General features: G+C 37.5%; 1 protein-coding gene across 16 annotated transcripts in view; it reads left to right on the top strand.

Annotated features, from left to right (window-relative positions):
• RP1 (RP1 axonemal microtubule associated) overlaps positions 1-13,091 on the top strand; it is a 439,962-nt gene that overhangs the window by 200,844 nt on the left and 226,027 nt on the right. The window lies entirely within an intron of this gene.

The raw sequence follows: 13,091 nt of genomic DNA, 5'->3' as shown, positions 1-13,091 counted from the left end.
TTCTTCCTCTGTCTGGCACCATTCAGCCTGTCTGTCCTCGATTATGCTGATTTTCTCCTCTATGTTGTCTACATGGGCATTCAGGGAATCCGTATTCTGTTTTATCTGGTCCATTGTGTTTTTCATCTCAAGTAATTCTGTTTGATTCTTCTTTATGATTTCAATCTCTTTTGTGAAGTAACTCCAGAACTTGGCTTGTTTCCCTATCTTTCTCTCTACCTCATTGAGTTTTTTGATTATAACTGCTCTGAATTCATTATCACTTAGTTTACCTAATTCCAAGTCCTCAGGACTTAATTCTGTGGTTTTATTGTTTTCCTTCTGGTCTGGGGCTTTTATAAATTGCTGGATGGTAGAGGAGCGGTTTTTTCTCATGGTGGTAGAATTCAGTTGCAGTTACAGCCTGTTGCCACTAGATGGGAGTCGAGAGCGGCGTGTTAGCTCTCCGCCTTGGGGCAAGATGGCTGCGCCCACTGGCCTCGCTTGTGGGGAGGGGCTGTCACTCACACGCACCGGTCTGGGTTCAGATAGTTCTGTTCTCTGGTCTCCCAAGGCCCTTGATTTATAGGGTCCCCGCAGACGGAAGCTTTCTTCCCCGTCAGCGGGTCTCCACTGAATCAGCGGCAGGAGTCCTGGATGATCCCCTGTTGCACAGCCCCTCCCCCGCTCCTTCCCGACCCGCGCCGCAGCGATCGCAGACTCTAGGGGAGGGAGTGATGTTCTCTCCTACCGTTCCAGCGCCTCCGAGGGTGTGAGGAAGGTTTATGATCTCCGCCTTCTTGGTATTGTAGGTCTCTAACGAGCTGGCATTATGTTTATTCTCAGAAATTCAGTTCTTCCAATCTTTTGTTATATTTTGGAGGGGAGAGAATCCTGGTTCAGCTCACCCCGCCATTTTGCTCCCGGTACTTATGGATTGTTAATAAACATTTTTATTTTCAGTTTCTCCACATGACTTCATGAAACCTCTCATGTTTTCTCTCATGTGCTATCTGTACTCTCATGTGCCATTTATAAACTTGGTAAAGCTTTAGTTATCTAGATCAGTGGTATATATAGCAAATGTTAGCTGACCTCAGCTATACTTTTGCCTAATAGTCTAGCAAAGATTGTTGCTATGGATGAAATGATATTATAAGCAACAGCCTTCACTAGAGATAGAGACATCAGTTCTAGGTGGTATAAATAAGGAAAGGTTGGATTAGTTTCTTTTTTGCTATATTGCATTCATTTGAGTACAAAAGAATGAGGGTAGTATTTGTCATTTAAGGTAAAAGGAAATCTAAAAGTGTTTGCCTGGCTAACCAGTATACTATCTTATATACCTGAAAGAACACGTTTTGTAATTACAGAAATATTTTCCTGCAGAGGATAAAGATTGCTAAGAAAACCAGAACAAAAGTGGGCTATCTGAGGCTGTGTGAGGTACTTTTTAAAAATTTTTATCTTTAATTGTGGTAGCAAACACATAGCATTAAATTTAATGTCTTAAACATTTTTAAGTGTACATTTCAGGAGTCTTAAGTATATTCCCTTTGTTTTATAATAGATCTCCAGAACTTTTTTCATCTTACAAAGCTGAAATTCTATTTCTTTTTGTGTGAGTTTTGGCAGATTGTGTCTTTCAAGGAATTGGTCCATTTCATCTAGATTATTGAATTTTCAGACATAGAATTTTTCATAGTATTCCTTTATAATTGTTTTAATTTTGCATGGGATCTGTAGTGATGCTCCCTGTTTCATTTCTGATATTAGTAATTTGTGTCCTCTTTATTTCTTAGTTAGCCTTACTAGAGGCTTATTGATTTTATTGATCTTTTCAAAGAACCGGCTTGTGGTTTCACTAATTTTCTCTATTGATTTCCTGTTTTTTCATTTTCATCGGTTTCTGCTTTGTCTTATTTACTTTCTTCTTGCTTACTTTGGGTTTAATTTACTCTTCTTTTTCTAGTTTCCTAAGGTGGAAACAGATGATTGATTTTAGTGCTTTCTTCTTTTCTAATGTATGTATTCAATGCTATAAATCCCTCTAAGCATTGCTTTTGCTGCATTCCACAAATTTTGATAAGTTCTGTTTTCATTTTCATTTAGCTCAAAATATTTTTAAATTTTTCTTGAGATTTCTTCTTTGACCCATATATTGTTTAGAAGTGTCTTATTTAATCTCCCTGTATTTTTGGGTTTTCCAGTTATCTTTCTGTTACTCATTTCTAGTTTAATTCCACTGTGGTTTTAAGAGCAGACATTGTATGATTTCTGTTCTTTTAAATCTTTTAAGATGTGTTTTATGGCCCACATTGTGGTCTATCTTGGTGAATATCCCATATGAGCTTGGGAAGAATGTGTATTCTGCTGTTGTTGGATGAACTAATCTTTAGATATGAGTCATAAACAGTTGATTGATAGTGTTATTGAGTTCACCTATATCCTTATTGATTTTTTGCCTGGTGGATCTTCCCATTTCTGAGAAAGGGATGTTGAAGTCTCCAGCTCTGATAGTGGATTTATTTATTTCTCTTTGCAATTCTGTCAGTTTTTGCCTCATGTAGTTTGGTGCTCTATCATTAGGCATGTTTATATGAAGGATTATCATGTCTTCTTGGAGAACTGACCCTTTCATCATTATGTCGTGCCCTTTTATTGCCAGCCTTCGTGGTCTAGAAGTTAAGATTCCATGGTGGCCCGGGTTCATTTCCCCATTAGGGGACCACACCACCCATCTGTTGGTTGTCATACTGTAGTGGCTACATGTTGCTGTGATGCTGAAAACTATTCCACCAGTATTTCAAATACCAGAAGAGTTACCCATGGTGGACACATTTAAGCAGAGCTTCCAGACTAAGACAGACTAGGACAAAGGATCTGGCCACCCATTTCTGAAAAAAATTAGCTGTGAAAACACTATGAATAGCAGCAGAGCATTGTCTGATATAGTGCTGGAAGGTGAGAGGATGGCATAGAAAGACCAGGTAGAGTTCCACTCTACTGTGCACAGGGGCACTAGGAGTCAGAATTGACTTGATGGCGCTAACAACAGCAATGTCCTTCTTTATCCTTGATAACTTTCCTTGCTTTGACATCTGCTGTGTCTGAAATTAATATAGTTACTCCTGCATTCTTTTAATTAGCATTAGCATGGTATATTTTTCTTTATCCATTTACTTTAATTTATTTGTGCCTTTATATTTAAAGTGGGTTTCTTGTAGACAACATATAATTGAGTCTTATTTTTTGATCCACTCTGACAATCTCTGTCTTTCAATTGGTACATTTAGACCATTGATGTTCAAAGTGATTATTGACATAATTGGATTAATATCTATCAGATTTGCTACTGTTTTCTATTTTCTGCCCTTATTTTTTGTTCCTATTTTGTTTTTCACTGTTTTTTTCCTGCCTTTTGTGGTTTTAATTGATCATTTAATCAAGAAAATCATTCCATTTTTCTCTCCTTTCTTAGCATATCAGTTATAATTTATTTTGTACTTTAGTGATTTAGCTAGAATTTGCAAATACACTTTTACAACTAATGTAAGTCCACTTTCAAATAACAATATACTTCTTCACAGGTAGTGGGAATACCTTAGAATAACAAAATAATCTAATTTTTCCCTCCTATCCCTTGTATCGTTGCTATAATTCATTTCTCATATATATAAGCATACATAAGCATATATTTATGATATATGCATTGTTTTATTATTTTGAACAGTTGTCTGTTTGATCAAGTAAGAATAAGAAAAAAGTTTTTGTTTCATTGCTTCTTTGATACATTTCTTTCTTTATGTAGATCTAAGGTTCTGACCTGTATTATTTTCCTTTTCTCTAAAGAACTTTTTCAACATTTTCTGCAAGGTAGGTCTACTGGCAAGAAATTCTCTCAATTTTTGTTTGTCTGAGAAAGTCTATTTCTCCTTCACTTATGATGGATAATTTCTCAGGGTAAAGATTTCCAGGTTGATTTTTTTTCTCTCTCAACACTAAATATTTCACTCCACTCTCTTTCTTGCATTGTTTCTGAGAAGTTAAATGTAATTCTTATCTCTGTTTCTCTATAAGTAAGGTGGGTTTTTTTTCTGTAATTCCTTCAGGAGTTTTTCTTTATCTTTGATTTTTCTGTAGTTTGAAAACAATATGCCTAATGTAGTTTTTTTCTCTTTTTAGCTTTTATCATGCTTGGTGTTCTCTGAGAACCTAATTGAGTTCCTGGAGGAAAAACTCACAAAAGTATGGGGGGCCGTAGGACTGAGCACCCCTCTAAGACTAAATCCTCATGGAGTTTTAACTGTCAGACTTGTCTGCAATGAGCCTCCAACAGTTTGTTAATGGTAGTTCAGATTTTCCTGCCCTGGCACTGGTTCCCATGGCAGTTTCTGCTGAAGAGTCCCTGCTACTAGAAGCTATGACTCCCTGTGTTCATCTGTCTGTCCCTCTAATCTCAGGGGCCATAATATTTCCTGTGTCCTCACCTCTTTTATGGATCCGAGAAGAGTTGTTTTTTCAGTCAGTTCAGCTTTTTACTTGTTGTTAGGATGGAGTGGTCTTTCAAGCTTCTTACATGTGGAACTGGAACCAAAGCTGAAACTCCATACCCGTTCCCTCTCCTCCATTCTCCCAGCACTTGGCAACCAATTTTCTACTTAGTTCTATGATTTTGACTACTTTAGAGTCATATGAGTAGGGTCATACAATATTTATCCTTTTGTAATTGGCTTATTTCACTTAGCTAAATGTCCTTGAGGTTCATCCATATTGTAGTTTGTAAGAGAATCTCCTTCTTTTTAAAGGCTACATCATGTTCTTTTTGCTCTTATGACTTGATAATTTTGAATCACCTGTCTGTCTTCAAGTTCACTGATTCTTTCTTCTGCTGGTTGTGTCTGCTGTTATAACTGCCTAATGAATTTTTCAATTGAGTTGTTGTATTTTTCAGGTCCAGAATTTCTGTTTCATTCTTATTCATAATTTCTATCTCTTTTTTGATATTCTCATTTTGTTTGTGCATAGTTTTTCTGATGTTGTTTAGTTGTCTTTCTGTATTCTCTTTTAGTTCATTGTTCATCTTTAAGATTTTTTTAACTCGTCAGATTATTCATAGATATCCATTTCTTTATGGTTAGTTTTTTTTTTTTTATGGTTAGTTTCTTGAAGTTGAATTTGTCCCTTTGATTGGGCCACATTTTCCTGTTTTTCTTTTTAGATATGCCTGTGATCTTTTGTTGCAATTTGGGCATTTGAAAAAACAACCACTTCTCTAGTGTTTGTAGATTGGCATCATATACAGGAAGATCTTTGCTAATCAGCCCAACAAGAGATTCTGGTGACCTCACTGTCTTTTTCCAGCTATGCATCTTATTTGACTGTGCATGTAATCTCCTACTTGAAGAGGTTTGTGTAATTCTACTCAGGAGCTTCTCCTAGTGTATATCTGTAGTACTGCAATCTCTCTGGTGCTGGAAAAAGCTGTTGGTGTTCATCTTTATTATCAGCAGTCCATACCCTTGTGCCCATTCCTGTCAAATGTTTTGATTCAGGCAAGAGAGCAATCAGTCCTTTAGCCCCTTGAAAAGCCAGAACATTGTACATATATTCCACTCTTCTCTTTACTTTCCTAAGGAGAAGGCACATGTTGAGCATTTTCTCCCAAGTGTATTGTGTTGTGCTGGGGAGGAGGGGTTTAGATGTGTACAATGCCATGAATTTTCCTAGCGGCTTTGATGTGGTTCATCTTGGCTTTGGGCTTGCCTGGGTACAGGAACCTCTTATGGTTTATGGAATTCTCACAAAGGTAGTTGGTCCATGTATTCTTAAGTTGGTGTCTCTGTGGGAGAAACTGGGACTGGGGCTTCCTATTCTGGTATCTTGCTGATGTCCTGTGCAAGCTATTTTAGTGAAACAACTATTTTGCATTTCAAGTTGCATAATTGACCCCTGGGTGAATATGCCAATTAATTAAGAAGACTGAAATTCACTTTTCTTTTTTTTCTATCAGTTTTTTTGAGACATAATGACATACAGCACTGTATAAGTTGAAGGTGCACAGCATAATGACTTGACTTACATATATTGTGAAATGATTACCACAATAAGTTTAGTTTACATCCAACATTGCCTACAAAAAAAGGTAGAAAAAAATGTTCTTTTCCTTGTAATGAGAATTTTTAGGATTTACTTTCTTAGCAACTTTCAGATATACCATACAACATTGTTAACTGTAGTCATCATGAAGTACATCTCCAGTACTTATTTATCTTATAACTGGAAGTTTGTACCTTCTGACGACCTTCATCCAATTCTCCCACCCCCACCACTTCTAATAATTATACATCTGATCTCTTTTTCTGTGACTGACTTTTTTTTTTAAAAGATTACACATATAAGTGAAGTCATACAATATTTTTCTTTCTCTGTCTGACTTATTTCACTTAGCATAATGCCCTCAAGGTCCATCCGTATTGTCACAAATGGCAGGATTCCCTTTTTTATGGTTGAATAGTATTCCATTATTCCATTGTGTATATACCACAGTTCACTTTTCTTATATATTTGTCTACTAAATTCTTATATAGAAAATAAAAAAAGAGGTCCTCTGATAGGAATAATAGAAAAGTAATATACCACTGTTATGCTGACCCTTCTCCTCCCACTATTCCCTTCCAAGTTTAGCAAAATTGATCATTTGGTTTTTATAAAGGGAGAAAATGAAATTTTGGGTAAAAACGTAATTGGAAGTCTTATTAATGTTTAGAGGATGATTGTCAAGTTAACAATACTAGAAAAATAAATATCTTTCAGTGGTTACTAAGGAGAGAGTACAATATATAGAACTACCACTGATGTGAAAATCCAAAAGAATAGAGCTGGTGCAGGAGGGCAAAGCAGGGTTATGTTTAAGAGTATTCAGAACTCTGGAATCAGACTGCTTAGATGCTTATCCTAGTTTATGTTAGTACAGTCATGTGCCACAGCACAATGTTTCAGTCAATGACAGACCACATATACGAGGGTAATCCTGTAAGATTATAATGGAGCTGAAAAATTTCTGTCACCTAGTGATGTCGTAGCCATCATAACATCATAGCGCAATGCATTATTCACATTTTTGTGGTGATGCTGGTGTAAACAAACCTGTGCTGCCAGTAGTATAAAAGGATAGCACATATAATTATGTATGGCACATAATACTTGATAATGATAATAAATGACTGTGTTACTAGTTTATGTATTTGTTATACTATACTTTTTATTCTTATTTGGGAATGTACTCTTTCTACTTATAAAAAAAGTTTACTGTAAAACGGTATGCCCTGTCATGCCAACAATAGCCTCATACATCTCATGTTTACCACATCTCTTGATTGCATCATTTTCTCTCGTGCTTGATTTAATCTCATGTTGTTTTGTTCCTCATGGCCCCTAAGCATACAAAATCCACTGCTAATGTTGCCAGTGAGAGGCCATGTTAAGTGACTGAGCTAGAAATGAAACTAAAAGTGATTAATGACTAGCAAGGTGAAAAATCAGTGATGGTTATTGCTCACCAGTCAGGTATGTCCCATTCCACTACAGCTGTGATCTTGAAGAACAAGAACAAAGTGCTGGAAGCTGTTAAAGGATCTGCTTTGTTGAAGGCAATGAGACTAACCCAGATTTGAGAAGGATCTATATAAGATATGGAGAAACTTCTAATGACCTGGATTGAAGAACAGGCACAGAAGGGTATCCCTCTCAGCACCCTCTCATGAAGGTATCCCTCATGACAGTCACGGCCAAAGCAAAAAGTTTGTTTGCGATGTTCAAAGGAAAGGCTGCACCTGACTACAATGTTGAATTTACCGTTAGCTCTGGGTCGTTTAAACGATTCAAGAATCGTCATTCATTACATAATGTGAAAGTGAGCCATGAGTCTGCAAGTGTTGATGTGAAGGCAGCTGAAGAATTTTTGGAAACTCTAGATAAGCTGATTGTGGAGGAAAATTACTTGCCAGAGCAATTATTCAATACTGATGAAACTTCCTGTTCTGGAAAGAGTTACCTGAAAGGACTTTTGTCCAGAAGGAGGCCAAGTCAATGCTAGATTTCAAGGCTTTTAAGGACAGGGTAACAGTCTTCTTTGGGGGCAATGTTGACAAACTGAAACAAACTGAAACCCTTTGTGATCTGTCGCAGTGAGAACCCTAGGCCCTTCCAGCATATCAACAAGTGCACACTGCCGATGTACTAAAGGAGCCATAAGAAGTCATGGATGACCTAGCTCCTCTTCCATGATGGCCTCTTCAATTGCTGTGCCAGTGAAATGGAGAAGTACTGTTTGGAGAATAACATACCTTTCAAGATTTTGCTTGTTGTTAGTACTCCTGAACATACTTCTTTTATTCATGATCTTCATCCCAATATCAAAGTGGTGTTTCTCCCTCCAAACACGAGCTGTTTGATACATCCAAAGGATCAAGGAGTTTTATCAGTTTTTAAGGCCTACTAATTGAGGAGGACCTTTTGCTCAGGCTATTGCTGCAACTGAGGAAGACACTGAGAAAACACTGATGCAATTATGGAAGGATTGCAACATGTATAGACTGCATCAAGAACCTTGCTTGGGCTTGAGGTGATGTCACTAAGGAATGTATGAATGGCATCTGGAAGAAGACACTCAAGAGGTTTGACTATGACTTCAAAGAATTTGCCAAGGTTGAGGAGGTTGCAAAAATCAACAAGGCTATGGTTGAGATGGCAAATAACTTTAACCTGGGTTTGGATGAGGATGACATTCAGGAGCGATTAGATGTGGTTCCTGAGGAACTGACAAATGAAGAGTTGTTGGAACTGGAACAGGAAGGTGCAGCTGAAGAAGAGGCAAGAGGAAAGGAAATTGCAGAAGAAAAAGAAGAACCACCCCTCCAAAAAAATTCATAATGAAGGGTTTAGCAGAAGCTTTTGCAGTTCTCACCAAGCTCCTTAAAAAGTTTGAAAACATGGACTCCAACACCAAGTGGTTTTTATTAATAGAGAGGAATGTTCATGGTGCCTTGTCTGCTTACAAGCAAATCTGTGATGAAAAATACAAACCAAGCGAACAACCATGGACATATTTCTGAAAAGAGTGACACCTCCTCTTTTCAGGAGAGCCTTCTTTTCAAGAAGTGCCTCAGGCAGGTCCTTCAGGACATATTCCAGAAGAAGGCATTGTTATCATAGGAGATGACAGTGCCATGCATGTTATTGTCTTTGAAGACCTTTGAAGTGGGGCAAGATATGGAGGTGGAAGACAGTAATATTGATCATCTTGACTCTGTGTAGGCCTAGGCTAAAGTGTATATTTATGTTGTAGTTTTTAACAAAAAAGTTTATGAAGTAAAAAAAAAATAAATAAATAAAAGTAGGGGCCGGCCCTGTGGCACAGTGGTTAAGTTTGCACATTCTGCTTTGGCAGCCCAGGGTTCACTGGTTTGGATCCGGGTGTGGACATGGCACCGCTTGGCAAGCCATGCTGTGGTAGGTGTTCCACATATAAAGTAGAGGAGGTTGGGCACGGATGTTAGCTCAGGGCCAGTCTTCCTCAGCAAACAGAGGAGGATTGGCAGCAGTTAGCTCAGGGCTAATCTTCTTCAAAAAATAAATAAATAATAAATAAAAATAGAAAAAAGCTTTTAGAGTAAGGCTATAAAGAAAGAAAATATTTTGTACACCTGTACAGTGTGTTTGTATTTTAAGCTGTGTTATTACAAAAGAGTCAAAAAGTTAAAAAATATTAAGTTTATAAAGTAAAGTTACAGTAAGCTAAGGTTAATTTATTATTGAAGAAAGAAAAAATATATATATATATTTTATGATTGGCACCTGAGCTAACATCTTTTGCCAATCTTTTTTTTTTTTCCTTCTTCTCCCCTCAGCCCCCTCAGTACATAGCTGTGTATTCTAGTTGTGAGTGCCTCTAGTTGTGCTGTGTGGGACGCCACCTCAGCATGGCCTGATGAGTGGTGCTGTGTCCACACCCAGGATCCGAACTGGCAAAACCCTGAGCCGCCGAAGCGGAGCGTGTGAACTTAACCACTTGACCACGGGGCCAGCCCCCAGAAAAACATTTTTTAATAAATTTAGTATAGCCTAAGTATACTGAGATAATAATCCTTTTTCTGTATTACAAGGTTGTTTCAAGGAATAAGCTAAATAATGTATATGAAAGTGCTTCGTAACCTGCAATATACACAAATGTGAAGGATTATTTTTTTGAATTGTAAATTTAAATTGAGATATTTTACTTAAAAAAGTTACTTCACATGGTGCTGTTGGCCTAAGTATTGATTCATTTAATCTGATGTTTTTATTATTATGCCCTATTATAACAACTTAAGGGAAAATATCCAAGTGAGTAAAGCAAAGTTTTACTTCACTGCATTTTCTGTCCTTTATGCTAAATAACTGTATATGAATGGTAAGCTATGCAGTAGTTTCATTGTAACTTATGAGTGTAGATTATTGTTAGAATTATTTTGAGACATCTACTGTGTTTATTTTTCCAGCCTTTTGTCACATGAAACATCTTGGAGTAGTTACATTGACTTAAAATTTGTTTGAACTTTGGAAGTTGTTTCAACAGTGGATGGCATTTTCCCCTAAAGATACTGTAGCATGTTTGATTGAAAATATTTGTTTTTCCAAGTTTTGCCTTCTTGTGTGGGACCATCTATGGGTTGGAAAGGAAGTGTTGTCTGTCCAGGATTGCAGTGAATCATACACTTGTCATTCAGTCTTTGCCTGGTATTCTGCCCTGCTCTCTATTGGGCACCGAAGAGCAAATTGAGGAAAGTCAGGGACCAGGCCTGCCCTTAAGTATTGCATGTTGTATCTGATTGCTGAGAATGTCCCAGGACCCCCTTCTAGAGTAGTATGGGGTGTGAGGGTGTGAGCATTAGGTACTGAAAGACGTGAGGTGCATCGAAGGGCTGCAGTTATTTTGGAGGAGTAAGTGGGCGGTGAGGACTGGCATCTTGGAGGAGGCAGAACTAGCCTTAAAGAGTGGGGCAGAGTTTAGAAGCAGAGGGTGAGGGGATAGTTTCATGAGAGTTGGGAAGTATCTCAGTGTAAATGCTGTTTGGTTTCTTTTTCTGCACAGAGACAGTTGGGCATGTTTGGTAGCCCCAGTGATGAGTTAATCCGATTATTATTATTTTTTTAAAGGTATGCTTTTTTTGTGTGTGTGAGGAAGATGGGATTCCACTATTCAGAGTTCGCTTCTTATGTTGGCCTTGTTGTGCACTGGGGTTCTGTTGTACCCATCTAATGTGGAATCATCCCAGGACAAGTACTCTTTTTTTTAAATAGTTTTTTTTAAAGATTGGCACCTGAGTTAACAAGTGTGGCCAATCTTCCTTTTATTTTGCTTAAAGATGGGCACCTGAGCTAACAGTTGTTGCCAATTTTTTTTGTCTTTCTTTTCTGCTTTATCTCCCCAAATCCCCCCTGGTACATAGTTGTGTATCTTAGTTGCAGGTCCTTTTAGTTGTGGCATGTGGGACGCCTCCTCAACGTGGCCTGACGAGCAGTGCCATGTCGGCCCCCAGGATCCGAACCAGCGAAACCCTGGGCCGCTGCAGCGTAGTGCGTGAACTTAACCACTCAGCCACGGGGCCAGCCCTGACAAGTACTCTTTGGTAAAACCACTTGCTTGATCTCAGAAGCTGCCTTTTTTATTTTGAAAGGTGTCCAGGATTTTGTAAGGTGGCCTTGCTGACACTCTCTGGAAAATCCAGGAAATAGAGATATGTGCTATTAACACCAGTTTTTAATCATTGCCTTTGTGGAGAATTTGTATTAGAGTTTAAAAAAGGAATCTCTCATTTTTTGTGCACAGGTGGCTGTAGAATGTTATCAATAGGATTTTGACCAAACTCAGGGGACTAAGGGTAGTTTGCTGGCATCATTCCTCCTCCTTTAGCATATCTGTGCCCCGTGAAGTGGCTAACCTCATGAACTCAGTTTCATGTTTATTCCATCTGTTTCTCTGCAAGTTCCTTTTTGTTGCTCTTCCTTCATTCCTGATGTTTCAGATTTCCTTCTGGTATCATTTTCCTTCTCTCTGAAGAATTTCCTTTAATAGTTCTTTTACAGCAAGTCTTCTGGCAAGGGATTCTTTTAGTTGTCATTCATCTGAGAATGTCTTTATGTCACCTTAATTCCTGAAGGATATTTTTGATGGATATAGAATTCTGTGTTGACAGTTCTTTGCTTTGAGCCCTTTAAAAATATCATGCCATTTCCTTTAGGCCTTTATGGTTTCTGATGAGAAATCCACAATCATTAGAATCATTATTTCCCTATAGTAATGTATCATTTTCTCTAGCTGCTTTCAAATTTTTTTCGTCTTTATTTTCAGCAGTTTGCTTATGAAGTTTCTGGACATGGATTGCTTTTGATTCATTGTGTTTGGGGTTTACTGAGCTTCTTGAGTTTGTGGGTATATATCTTTTGCCAGATTTGGGAAGTTTTTAGCCATTATTTCTTCAAATATTCTTTCAGCTTAACATTCTTTTTCCTCTCCTTCAGATACTGTATGACATGAATATTAGATTTTTTCTTATTGCCCCACAGGTCCCTGAGGCTCTGTTTGTTTTGTAAACAATATTTTTCTCTGTTGTTACATTGGATAATTTCTATTTAATCTGTCTTCAAGCTCACTGGTGCTTTCTTCTGTCCTTTTCATTCTGCTCTAGACCCTATTCTGTCAGTTTAAAAATTTGCTTATGGTGTTTTTTTCAGCTCTAAAATTTCCATTTGATTTTTCTTTAACTTTTCTATTTTGTTGCTTAGACTTTCTGTTTTTCCATTGGTTTCAAGAGTTTTCATGATTATTTATAGTTTCATTTGTATCATAGTTGTTCTAAAGTCTGTGTCAGATAATTCTAATACTGGTGTCATCTTGAAGTTGATAACTCTTCATTGTCTTTTTCCGCGTAAGTTGACGTTTTCCTGATTTTTCATATGCTGAATAATTTTGAATTACATCCTAGATATTTTGCATATTATTGTTTGAGACACTGAGTGTTATTTAAATCCTATGAAGGATGTTCATATTTTTCTTCTAACAGTCAGTT

Source organism: Equus caballus, chromosome 9 (genome assembly GCF_041296265.1).
Source record: "Equus caballus isolate H_3958 breed thoroughbred chromosome 9, TB-T2T, whole genome shotgun sequence".
In the NCBI taxonomy this organism is placed as follows: domain Eukaryota; kingdom Metazoa; phylum Chordata; class Mammalia; order Perissodactyla; family Equidae; genus Equus; species Equus caballus.
Note: the sequence above shows the minus strand (reverse complement) of the source record. Positions and strands in the feature narration are given on the sequence as shown.